An 11,519-nucleotide genomic window follows, 5' to 3' on the forward strand; every position below is an offset into this window, starting at 1 on the left:
AGAAGGGACTCCAAAGGGCAAAATAGGATGCACAATAGTTGAGGGTAGACAGAGGAAAAGGGAGAAGAAACAATTATAGAATTAAGAGAAGTGGTTCCCTGGAAGCCAAGGAAAGAATGATTTTAAAGGCCAACGTTGTCAAAACTGCAAACAGGTTGGATAAATAAATAATGAAAACTGCCTACTGGATGTGGCGCCTAAGCAGCCATGGGTAATAATCATAGAGCAGTTTCAGTTGAGGGGTGGCAGGAGACTGTAGGAGTGGAAAGAAAGTGGAGAAAGTGAACAGACCTCAGTCTTTCAAAGGCTTAAGAATGAATAGAAGGAGAAATTCAGGATGGTGAGAAAAGCACTGTTTGTTTTGCAAACTGCAAAAGACTGGAGCTTGTTTATAGGCTAGAGAGAAGGAGCTGAAAGAGAGGAAGAAGCTAAAGACACAGGAAAGAAAAGAGACAGCTGATAGCTGTAGGTCTTGGAGAAGGTGGGAGGGAATGAAAGCCGGAGCACAGGTGGCTGGATTAGCCTTTGCTAGGAAGTAGGAGTGTGAAACTCTCCTTCTGGAACAGGGAAAGCAGGCAAGGTCACAGCATGCAGAGATGTTTATAGAAGTATACAGAAGTAGGGGAAGGGCAGGAAGTTAACAGCACCCATGCTTGATATAACCTTTGTGAAATAGGAAATAAAGTCATGTATTAGGAAAAAGTTGTTTCAGAAAATCAATATGGTTGAATAGTGCAGTAAACACTGAATGAGCTAAGAGTTAAAAGTAGAACACTAATATAATTGTCTAGGCATGAAGTTATATAGGACTTAAGTGGAGTGATTAGAAATGAAGTTAGAGAAAGAGAGGTGGACATCATGCTTTTTTTCTCATATTCTTCTGAAAGTCAGAAGCAGTACTTCCAGTAAACAAACCCCAATAGACAATATCCACTCCATGGTAATTGCCACATGACATCAATATTTAAAGCTATCTAAAACTAGGCCAGCTGCAGTGGCTCACACCTGTAATCCCAGCACTTTAGGAGGTCCAAACAGGCGAATCACTTGAGACCAGGAGTTTGGTACCAGCCTGGGCAACATGGTGAAACCCTGTCCCTACTAAAAACACAAAAAGTAGCCAGATGTGGTGGTATATGCCTGTAACCTCAGCTACTTGGGAGGCTGAAGCATGAGAATCGCTTGAACCTAGGAGGCAGAGGCTGCAATGAGAAGAGACAGAGCCACTGCACTCCAGCCTGGGCAACAGAGCAAGACTCTGTCTCAAAAAACAAACAAAAAACAAAAGCAAAGAATAAATAAAAAACTGTGAAGAACTAGAACAAAGCATATTTGGAGAAATAAGACTCTCTAAAGACCAAGTTGTGAAATTGCAAAGAGATTAATATATACTTTTCAGTCTCTGGATTATCTAAGTGCCTACACAAACTAACAAACACACACACCATTTTTGTGTGTGTACAAATACACAGGGGATAGAACAATTAATTTGGGCAGAAGTAGGGTAAAGGCAAAAAGGAGTCTGACCAAAAACCCCATATAAACCAGAAATGCAGATCACAATTATGAATAATTCACTTCTTTATTGTGGCAAAATAGACATGACATACAATTTACCATTTTAACCATTTTATTTATTTATAGTTTGTTTGTTTTTGTTTGTTTTTGTCCTGTTTGCAGTTTCATCCATGATCATCAAACTGCTGCTAGGATGTGCACACCTGTTACTGCAGATTCACAACCCAGGAAAGACTTTTTCTGGAAATTTACTTTAGGGCAGGGTTGGGCTGCCTGGTGCAAGGCTGCACCCACAACTGAGCAGGTTCAACAACACAGGAGCCTTTCCCAAGGCCATCATTTTTACCACTTCTAAGTGTACAATTCAGTAGGATTAAGTATATTCACATTTTCTGTGCATACATCACCGCTATCCATCACTAGACCGTTCTCATCTTCCCAAACTGAAACTGTTCCCATTAAACAACAGCTCCGCATTACCGACACTCCCACTCCCTGGTAATTGCCATTCTATTTTTTATTTCTATAAATGTGGTTATTCTAAGTACTTTATGTAAGTGAAATCATACAATATTTGTCCTTCTGTGTTTGATTTATTTCACTTAGCGTCATGTCTTCACTGTACCAGGTAAGGCTCTTTTGATTAGGGAAAATTTTCACAGAAAAAAAACACTGAACTGTTTTCTAACAATTTCCATAAATATAGAACAATATATTTGTTCATTCATTCACGCATTCAGCAAGTATTTATTGAGCCCATATTTTTCCAGGCTCTTCTTCCAATAAAGCATTGGCAGGAGACAATAAAGGAATCATCCTAATCTCCTTACTAGAGCACAGTTATTCTTCAATCAACATCACTCAAATTATCTGTCTCAGATTACTAATGCCACCAGGCGCTGACTTTCTGGATCTTCTTGTTTTGGCAGGGGCATATCATCAGCTGAAAAGAACAGTGGCAGAGTACCAAAAGAACCAAGCCGGTTTCTATCACGATAACTCCTGCACATGGAATGTTTGCTGTTGTCCCTTCTTTCCAGAAATACTGACACTCAGCTAGCACTCAAACTCACAGACAGACAACCGGCCTCTATGTTTTACCCTTGTTAATATCTGACTTAACCACATGTGAATCCTGTACAGGTGCACTGGACACGAACCATGCTTCTTCCAGCCAAAATATCAAAAAATTCACAGAAAAATCTGAGTGTTCAGTTTGTCTTGAAAAGGTGGAAAATCTGGTATTCCTGGTCCCATGTGCTCATGTGTCGACAAATGACTAGGGCCAAGGAATAGCTGTCTGCTATAAACAAGGTTTTCACCACAGTTTCCATTACTTCATATATATATATATATATATATATATATATATATATGTATATACATATTTCATATATATAGTTCATATATATGCTTATATATATAAGTACATATACACTTCATATATATACACATATGTGTATATACGACTATAGATATATTTTAAACATCCAGTTCTCTATATTTATAACTGGATGTTCATTTGTCCATTCACTCATGTTAAGCATCTGCTATGGGACGTCATTGTGTTAAGCATTATGGATTATTAAACATTGTGACTGTACGATTAGCTCCAGGCTTTTTGGGGAAGGAACAAAGCAGAAAACAGATGTAGCTGGCTTTGGTCAGAAAAACTACCCTGGCTGTAAGGTCACTCTTCCTCAACATAGTGGTAAGCAGTTCAGTCTGCAATATTAGGCAATATCTGGTTGAGCACTGATTTCTAAGGTGGGTTGGAAATACTAAGACTAGAAAGACAGAATGTTATGATTCCTGCAAAATTCTCTCGTTTGGAATAGGCTTCCCAGATAAGGGCTATACAGGTTCAGTTTCTAGAGAGAGAGGGCTGGCAGGTAAAGATATGAGAGCTCTAAAAAAAAAAAAAAGGAGTTGTTGTTGTTGTTATTGGTGGTGTTGAGGAGGGGATGGATTTCACTGGTGGGTCTGAAATCACTGCTGCAATTGCTTCCTTTGTCAGGATTAAGCCAAGGAACTGAGAAGGGCTGAGGCTGCAAACTGAAGGCCCTCAGTTCTACGCCTGAGCAAGGTAAGAGATTGGTGTAACTGGTACAGTAGACTTGTGTGTGAACTACTGTGTTTTACAGGAGAGAGTAGCCCCTGACCTTGGGGAGTCAAGAGGTTTTTCAGAAGTGGGATTTTATCCAGATCTTCAAAGGAAGTCCAAGTTTCACATATGGAAGTGGAGAGAGACGAACAGCCATCTAACAAATGTATATTAAACGTCAACTAAAAACAATATACTAGGCACATAAAGATGAAAAAATTAGAGACCTTGCTTTCAAGTAGCATAAAGTCTAGTGGGGAGAAACATATTAAGTTCATTAGAATGAGCAGAAATTAGTGAAATTAATGTTGAATAAAGTGGCAACATGAAAACAAGAGCAATGAATTCCTTAGGAGTAAGAGGAGGTTTTACGGAGAAGTGGAGTTTAAGGTGGGTCTTGACAGATGTGGAGGGGTTCGCCAGGTAGATTGTAAGAACATTTCAAGCTGATGATAGTATATGACAGGGCATTGACCCTTGAAAATGATTTCAGAGAACTGGCAACTATTCTTCACTGGTGAAGCCTAAGGTAAGAAATGGAGATAACGCTGCAGAAGGATAGGGGCTGAAGAACCTCTGAAGGTTGAAAAGAATGCCAAGTAGTCTGCTGTGGCTGGAATATAAGATGCATGGGGAAAAAATGGTTGTTGCTGAGGTTGTGCAGATAGTATAGAACCGCCTAAAACTAATGTGTACTGTGGATCTGTTTTTAACTTTTTAACAGGTATGGTCCCCTAAAGAATAGATCCTTTCTATGGATCCACTCCCCAGAAACCTATGGAGCATCTCAAATATCTTAATGCCCATACATTGCTCTCCGGGGGTTCTCAGGTCTCAGTTAAGAACTGTTGCTTTACAGCAGTGCTGTTGGAGCTCTTATGTAATGACTTAAATAAAAATAGTAATATTTGGATAATATGCTGGGTTACCGATAGAAGTTGCTTCAAGTCGGAGGCAATGAACTGCGGTTCTGGCTGCTTTCTCCCACCCAGGGTGCCTCAGAGGCTAAAGTGATTAAATATCATGTCACTTTTGTAACCTATTTTGTTTTCACTCTTCTGAAGATTCTTAAGAGGAAGAGTGAAACTATCAGTGCCACTTTTGAAAGGACAATTCCATCATCAATGTAAAGAGTAGACAGGAGGCAATCCGATCAGTTAGAAGCTTTCCTAGAAGAGTGTAGGAAAGTGACTTCAAAGGCTTGTCATATGTCATTAGTGGTGAGCATAAAAAGGAGGGTATTCTAGAGCTTTTTAAGGCTAGAGTCAAAAGACTTGATGCCCGTGGTAGCTTCCAAATTTCTATACACTAGGAGTTTAAGGGTTTCAGTTGGGTTAGAAAAAGACTTTGGTTTATAGCAGCACAATTCACATTTGCAAATATATGAAGTCTGTCTAAAAGCCCATCAAACAAGTGGATAAAGAAAATATGATACACACACACACACACACCATGGAATGCTACTCAGCCATAAAATGGAATGAAATAATGTCATTTGCAGGAACCTGGATGGAATTGGAGGTCATCATTCTAAGTGAAATAACTCAGGATTGGAAAACCAAACACCAAACATCGTATGTTCTCAATTGTAAGTGGGAGCTAAGCTATGAGGATGCAAAGACATAAGAATGATGTAATGGACTTTGGGGACTGAGGGGGAAGGGTGGGAGGGGGATGAAAGATAAAAGACTACACATTGGGTACAATGTACACTGCTCAAGTGATGGGTGTACCAAAATCTCAGAAATTACCACTAAAGAACTTTTCCATGGAACCAAACACCACCTGTTCCCCAAAAACAATGGAAATAAAAAAAGTGTTTTTAAAGAAAAGAAAAAAGATTTTGGGAAATTTGAGGGACCATCAAATATGTTCATGTAGATTGTTCACTGCACAAGTGAAGTCTTATTGGTGTATGCAAAATAACTGTCAAAGTAGTTTACCTGAAGAGGTGGTGTTTTAAAAACTCAAATGTAAGCATGAATCAGTGAAGTCTTCTTTCAGCTTAGATGCTGCAGGAGGTTTTAACCCAATAAAAGGTGATTTGATAAGCAATATTATTGTTTAAAATGTTGCCACAAACTTAACAAGAAGTCTAATAAATTGATTTTCATCTCAGATATCTGATGTCTTATATATTTTTATAAGCAATGGTAATGAACATAGGGCTTTTTTTCTCCCCTCATCATCACATTTTAGTTTTATCTGATCAAAAAGGTGTGGTTCATGATCCACAATAACCACTAAGCTGCCTGAGAAGGAGCAGCACAGGGTATGAAATTCTTTTAAGTATGCAGTCATGAGTATAAATCAAATAGATTATATCCAATGCTCTTGTACCTGATCCTGTGAACATCACTGATCTAATTAAAAGTATGTCCACCAGGTTCTTCTTCTGCATTATTTTTGTCAACATGGAGGTGGCATAGATACAATTTTATTTTTTTCTAGATAAAACTGTTGAGGGGATTTCCTTCCTGCTTCCTTCCCTCTTTAAACTCTCTGAAACAGACTTTTAGAGGTTTCTTGTTTTCATAAATGATTACATTAATACTTTGAATTTTAAACTGATTTTTTTTTCTCTCCTGGAATCAAACCATGATTAGATTTTCTTGATCTGTGGCAGTTGAGAACTCAGGCAATCCTCAAAGAAGCAGACTGCAGCTTAGGAAGGAGCCGCTGACCACACTGGTCTATGACCCGGGTGCTTTGCTGTTATCTGTTACAGGCAGCTGCTCTGTTTCATACAAAGTTCATTTGAAGACTACGAAAAACATTGAAGTCAGATGCATGAGAAGGCAAAGCTGAGCATGTCAACAAAGAGAATGAGCTTGATCTATTGCATAGCTCACAGGGAGTTAAAAAACAAGGCAGGGAAACAGAGTGGTTTCAGAGAGATTCCCACCCCACTTTACAGCAGGAAGGAAGCCCAACCCTCAGAGACTCAGGGAGGAAAGCAACGCTAGATGGATTCTCCTGCACAAAGTGCCCCCACACACAGTCATGTGAATTTGCATAGATGCACAATGCATGCAGCACTTCCTCCTCTTCTCAAACCTGTTGTGAAGATGTGCTTCTTACTCCAGGCTTACTGTGGCTGTTCTTTATGTGATTCAAGAATCAGAGAAGGTTCCCCGAACAAAAAATAGTGTGCCATTGTGCTTCCCCAGCCAGGTAGATGAGCAAACAGTTGTAATCGCATTCTCCAGAAGCCCAGGTCTTGTCAAAAAGGGGTTCTGAAAAATCTATCATCTTTACTATTAACCTAATTGTTAACCCCACCCCAAGATTTTTTTCAAATTTTTCAATATTGTGCCATGGTTGAAAACGAATTTTTATTAAATGTATCAAAACTTTTAGTACTAAAATAATCTCATCTATGTCTCAGGATGGGATTCATTTCCATCAGAAACCCTTAAGATTGCTGAAAAATATTAATTTCCCATACAGATTCCTTTAGAGGTAGTGGGATATTAGACTTACATTCATAAACAATGAGGATGTAACTAAACTTGATACAAACTGGGCTGGGCACAGTGGCTCTCACCTGTAATCCCAGCACTTTGGGAGGCCGAGGCATGCGTATCACGAGGTCAGGAGTTTGAGACCAGCCTGGCCAACATAGTGAAACCCCATCTCTACTAAAAATACAAAAATTAGCCAAGTGTGGTGGCACGCACCTGTAGTCCCAGTTACTCTGGAGGCTGAGGCAGGAGAATCGCTAGAACCTGCGAGGCAGTGGTTGCAGTGAGCTGAGACCATGCCGTTGTACTCCAGCCTGGGTGAAAGAGGAAAAAAAAAAAAAAAAGATGATACAAGTTGTCAGTGTATCATAACCAAATCATAATTTCATTGCAATGGAAACTCAAGCTTGATTTCCAACCCCCACATTTTCTGGCCCTATTTACAGCATGACCCCAAAGCCGATCAGACATTATAACCAGTAATGCAAATAATGATTTGATTGTTTTAAAGGAGAGATAAGATTTAATTTCCTTCTATTGTGCATCTTCAGATTCTTCATATTAGAGCTTTATTTATTAAAATATTGAAAACAATATTAGAAATGTAATTTTTATTATAAAAATAAAGACCTAGAAGTATAGAATGTGATGTATATAATTCCAGTGGTAACTTTTCCCTGAGTAAAAATGATCTATTGTATATTTCACTCAGAAAATGAGTATTCTACTTTTGTTTTAATATAACAAATATGATAATAAATTAAACTTGATTAAAATTATGATAGGTAACACCACAGTATATTACTGTGAAGAGGGTTAAGAAAAAGATGACCCAGAGGGAATCTGAAATCTTTTTTTTTTTTTAAAGACAGAGCCTCGCTCTGTCACCCAGGCTGGAGTGCAATGGCGCCATCTCGGCTCACTGCAACCTCTGCCTCCCAGGTTCAAGCGATTATCCTGCCTCAGCCTCCAAGTAGCTAGGACTACAGACATGTGCCACTACACCCAGCTAAATTTTTGTATTTTTAGTAGAGACGGGGTTTCACCATGTTGGCTGACCATGATGGTCTCGATCTCTTGACCTTGTGATCCGCCCGCCTTGGCCTCCCAAAGTGCTGGGATTACAGGTGTGAGCCACCGTGCCAGGCCAGGAATCTGAAATCTTAATGTAGACAGGGATAATTCTAATATTTATAATTTACCAATAAGCTCAAAACTTCCATTTCAGCCAACTTTGTCAATCTTCTTTCTCAATGTGGCCAAATCCATATTGAATATAAATACAAGTATATGTTAAACTTCAATAGAAACTTTAAAAACTAGGCTAATATGCATATTTTACCAGTATATTTAGGAAATAAGTTGTTTTGGTTGAACGAGTTTTCTAGTTTAGCAAGGATGAGAAAACTCTTTTGTTGTTTTGACCCACATAGTGAAAAACCTAGCTAAAATATATTCATTTACTATTTTCCCTTCATGGGAAGAATATGACAACCATAAATAAGAAAATGATCCTGGATCTTAGAATGCTGAGGCTTTTGCTTTTCTCATTCCTTAATTTATTCATTATTCACAAATTTACTGAGCATCTACTATGTGCCAGGCACTATTCTGATATAAGCTCTATTTGATGATTATTATACGTGCCATAGAAGACAATATAAACCATGGAGCTCAATATATAAAAATTCAAAGTTATACCTTGGAAACATCTCTTAAAAATTCTATGTAGTCTGGGCATGGTGGCTCATGCCTGTCATCCCAGCATTTTTGGGAGGCTGAGGCAAGAAGATGGCTTGAGCTGAGGAGTTTGAGGCCAGCTTGGGCAACATGGCGAGACCCCATCTCTACAAAATATTTAAAAATTATTCAGTTGTGGTGGTACATGCCTGTAGCCCCAGCTACTCAGGAGACAGAGGCAGGAGAATTGCTTGAGCCTGGGAGGTGAAGGCTCCAGTGAGCCGTGTTTGTACCCTGTGCTCCAGCCTGGGCAACAGAGAGAGACCTAGTCTCAAAAAAAAAAAAAAAAAGAAAATTATATCAGCTTGTGTTTGGTGGTAATATGGCTATTTTGTCTTAAAGTTTGCAATGTCTTTCCTCTGAGTGCTCTTAAAACAAACTCTGCTTAATTGAAGATTCTGGTTAATTACAGTTTTACTGCAGTGCAAGATAATTTTGTAAAGCAATTGCTACAACATTGTTGGAATCAGAGATTATTTACTTGTGCATGACTGACAGAAATCCACTATGCAATCAGCAGTCTTTCTTCACTGTCTGCATGAAAAGGCCATCTTTGAATAGAAAAGACAGGCAGTGTAACATAGAAAGGGCACAGCTTCAGAAGTCAGACAAACCTGGCCATTTGACTGTGGGGTAAGTTTTTAAAGCTCTTTTAGCCTTAGTGCCCTTACCTGAAAAAAATGGAATAATGTCCAACCTTAAAGTTATTCTCATGATTTGAAAAGATAAAAGTTGATCATTCACTCAGCAAATATCCGCCAACTGCTTTATCCTGAGGGTAATAGGCAATCACTGTAGGTCTTAAACAGGAGTAGTAACATGATTGAACTTTGGAAATATCACCCTGGTTGCAGTATGGAGAATGAATGAGATTAAAGTATATGCTCTTCCTCATGTCGGTTTTTCCATACGGCTGTTGAGAGTAACATGTTGGGGTCACATAAATATACTTCATAACTGGGTGGGGGGGGGACATTCGAGTCAGAGAAGACACACTTAGCCCTGAAACAGAACACATTTAATGCATTCAGGACCCATGTGGAGTGATGCTCCAGTGAGGAGATGCTGAGATGACACTGGGGAGGCAAGAGGGAAATGTGCAAAGACTCGGAGGTAAGAACATCACTTATTCAAGGAAGTGCAGTTTTAGTAATTAAGAGGGTAAAGGAGTGAGTCTGGTGAGGTATTTGTGGAGGGAGGTTAAGATCTTGGAGGGCCTTATAAGCCATATAAGGAAGGAAGAATGGACTTCATGACAGTAGCTGCAAATTATTGAAGAGTTTTACATGAGGGAGATTTCCAGTTTAGAAAAACCACTTTGCCACAGGAAGAATGGGCCGGATGAGGTGAGAGTGGCTGTGATCGGGAGGCTATTACAAAATTTCAGGTGAGATGCAATGGTGGCCTAATTTATGTTACAGAGGCAGGGAGAGAGAAAAGTGGATACTCTCAAGAGATACTGAATAGGCATCATTTGCAGACCAGTGAATATCTGGATTCGGGAATTGAAGAAGAGAAAGGTAAAGCATCACTGTTGTCCATGTTTCGGGTGTGGGTGACAAATGGTGTCAGGGTTCTGCTCTGTCCCTTCCTTGATAGCAATGGTCCCTGAGTTGTCTCATTTTTAGGGAAATAACACCAAGAGATGCAAACCTTCTTCAATATAAGCTCCCTATTGCTTCTGACAAAGTATAATGCATAGATGCATAATTTTGTTAAACTTATCAGAAAATATATTCCCTTTATCACAAACTATAAAATTCTATAAATTGAGTTACCATGTAGAGAAAAATACCTGTGATCACCAATTCTGAGATTTGATTTCTTGAAACCCTAAACAGTTTGAATTTCTCACACACTGACCACTAGTACGAGCCACTCTTTCTGTTTAACAGGTATTTTAAAAATGACTGTGGCTTACCACAGCCCTCAAAGGGTTTTTTTTTTTTTTCTATTATTATACCAAAGGCTTTCCTCTGGTATGTTCAGAGCTACCTTTTAAAATGTAATATATTGTTTAATCCAGTTACCCTGAAGTGCTTGCTTTCAGTTTGTTAGTAATTCTGCTTCAGACAGGATGTACTTCATCTGAAAAGAAAAAGATAGTAAAGGAACTTTCAAGAGTTTCTCTGAAACCATTTGAAGAAGCAATAAAGCTTCATTACTTTCTTCCTAAAAACATAGAATTGTTTTTAGTAAATGCTGTAAAGAAAATGTGCATAAATTTAAGAAAACAGTATTTTAGGATGTATTTGGTAATAACTGGTTGTATTTGAAATTTTTTGTAGAGGAAGGAAAATACTATAAGGGAATTTTATGTGAGTCTTTAGTTTGCCGATTTCGTTGCGGGCGAGAGACAATGAAAATTCATTAGTTAAATGGGCTGTTTGTTTATTGTAGGAGGAATGATGTTAGTGATGTTGAAACCAGAAAAAGCAAGTTTTTCTACAGCTTTTCCTATATAGTCATGCTTTCCAGTTTTTATTCAATTGTTTTTATAATGAAAATAGTATATGTTCCATGCTCTCATTTAACTGATAGAAGTGGTTGATAGATAATATATTAGCTGGGCCATTATTAATGTTTTCATTACCTTAAGCACTTTTTTTGTGACTACTTTAAATGTTGCTTTGTTTTTTCATTTTGGGAATATAAAGCAAAAACTTTAACACATTTTACTTGCACTGATAGGA

General features: G+C 38.5%; 1 non-coding gene across 1 annotated transcript; it reads right to left on the reverse strand.

Moving 5' to 3' along the window:
• Positions 1–1,668: 1,668 nt before the first annotated feature.
• LOC119624625 (small Cajal body-specific RNA 16) lies at positions 1,669–1,855 on the reverse strand. Its single transcript, XR_005240781.1, has one exon.
• Between the last annotated feature and the right edge of the window lie 9,664 nt (positions 1,856–11,519).

This window comes from Chlorocebus sabaeus, chromosome 20 (assembly GCF_047675955.1).
Source record: "Chlorocebus sabaeus isolate Y175 chromosome 20, mChlSab1.0.hap1, whole genome shotgun sequence".
In the NCBI taxonomy this organism is placed as follows: domain Eukaryota; kingdom Metazoa; phylum Chordata; class Mammalia; order Primates; family Cercopithecidae; genus Chlorocebus; species Chlorocebus sabaeus.